The sequence below is a fragment of the Chrysochloris asiatica genome, unplaced genomic scaffold (assembly GCF_000296735.1).
Source record: "Chrysochloris asiatica unplaced genomic scaffold, ChrAsi1.0 scaffold00441, whole genome shotgun sequence".
Lineage (NCBI taxonomy): Eukaryota > Metazoa > Chordata > Mammalia > Afrosoricida > Chrysochloridae > Chrysochloris > Chrysochloris asiatica.
This window is the reverse complement of record NW_006408959.1, coordinates 1,047,355-1,049,596: the sequence shown is the minus strand read 5'-3', so window position 1 is coordinate 1,049,596 and position 2,242 is coordinate 1,047,355.

The following is a 2,242-nucleotide window of genomic DNA, read 5'->3' as shown; positions in this document are numbered from 1 at the left end:
TGATGATTGTATGTTGATGTGTACCTAGGTTCACACTTACTGTCTGCTGTGTGTGTAGCTAGAGAATGGAAGTGTGTTTTCGTTTCCCCATTTGCCTTTCATGCATCTCAGTTTAGCTTGGGTTTGGCTATAGACACCTGTCTATCGTTGATCAGGTAATATAGGAGCTGGTATTGGCTCTTGTCCATTGAATAGAGCTGCAAAGGGTATGTTTGTTGCTGAGCTGTATGGACATGGTTGCTGTCTTCTGTTGTTCAGGAAAGGAGAGAATGTCCCTCCTCCCTGCCATAAACAAACCATATATCTGGCACTGTTGGATAAGTGGAGGACTGCAAGATCAGTTTGAACCACAGAGTCAACAGTTAAAACTCACCAGTCACTCCTCAGAAACCCTATGAGTAAGAATGGACTTGATGGCATTTAACAGCAATTCTTTTATCTGGTCTCTTATATCTTTGTATCTTTGTCTCTGTAGTGCATCTGCATACTCTGTCATCGTACTGAAAGTTCTAAAAGAAATTAATAATGCAGTTGTGCTCAAAGTAATTTATTTTCAGTGTTTTCTCTTTCTAAATTCAGTACAGCAAGATTGTAAGTGTTTTTATCTATACCTATTGTAATTGAGTCTATTCTGACTTGGTGTTGTTGTTGTCAAGTGCCATTGAATCTGTTTTGACTCATAGCAACTTTGTATAGGGTTTCCAAGCAGTGGCTATGGTTTTGGATTATTCATACTATGGTTAACAGCACAGTGCCTATCCTACAGTGCCACAACAAGACTCCATTTTGACTCATGTTGTTGTTAAGTGCCTTTGAGTTGGTTTTAACTGATTGCAACCCTTTATAGAGTTTCCAAAGAGCAGCTGGTAGGTTTGAACTACCAACCTTGCAGTTAACAGTTCAGTGCTTCTGCTACAGTGCCATACCAGGACTCTGTTTGGTGACTCTCAATAGGGTTTCTGAGCCTTAAAATCTTTCCAGTAGTGGAAAGTCTCATCCTTCTCATATAGAATGATTACTGGGTTTAATTTGCCAACCTTGCAGTTAGCAATCCAGTGCTTATTCCATAGCACCACCAAGGCTCCTTGTTTTGAAATATGGAGACTACCAAATGCAAATGTATTTACATTGAGCTTTCTGAATCATTGCTCATAGCTGGCTATGGAACCTGCAATGGTTGAAAGAAATTGCTCAGAGGAATCCTCTTTCAAGAGACATCCAAGGTATCTGTAATATCTGTCATAGTTTAGGTATGGTGTAGGAAGGGTTTCTGGAATACAGTTTCAATGCACTTTAATAGTACTTATTTTCAGACACACTGGGATTTTGCCTGGATTTCCTATAATTTTGTGAATGTCAACAATGAAGGGGAGTGGAGAAGAAAAAAGACTTGAAACAGTCTAGTCAAAAGCAAGTCTGTAATGAATTTTCCAAAATCAGGCATGCAACATATAGGTGAAGTTAGTCTAGAGTTTAAAATATTCCTTTTGAATATTTCACAGAAACATATAGACACATGAACTCATTTTGAAAACCCTTGCCATAGTCTTTATGTTATAATAGTTTATGGATAAAAGGCACCAAAATCCCAATTAAAGATACTCAATAGACACTAAGCAGAATAAATAAAGAAATACTTGTACAAACAGCAATAGAATTGAAGAAAACTAAATACAAAGAGAATGTTAGCTTTCTTCAACATAATAGCTACTTAGCCTTCTACCAAACTTACTATTCCATTGTACTACTGTATTTCTCTATAGAGTTTTTATTACAGTATCCATATTAATAATTATATTTTAATTTTTATTTAAGCATTAAAACATACAAAAACTATTACAAATAATGAAACATTGTGAAGTTATTTTCTGAAATGGAACACTGAGAGTGAAATAAGAATCCACATTAAGAAACACAAAACTCACTGCATCCCAGAAACTCTGCAAACAACTTCTAAACCATTAACTAGCCTGAACTTCTAAATATACAGTTTAATTTTGTGAAATTTGTGTTTTATATCAAAGCTGTTTCCTCATTTGCTTTTTAAATTTAATGTTATGTTTCCAATATTAATCATACTATTGAAAGTAATATTAGAACATTTATTCTTAATGTGGAGTCCTGGTGTGGCACTGTGGGCTAATGTGTCATACTGCAAAGTTAGTTGAACTGCAAGGTGGGTGGTTCAAGATCACCAGCTGCTCCTTGGAAACCTATATAGGGTCGCTATGGGTCAGAATAG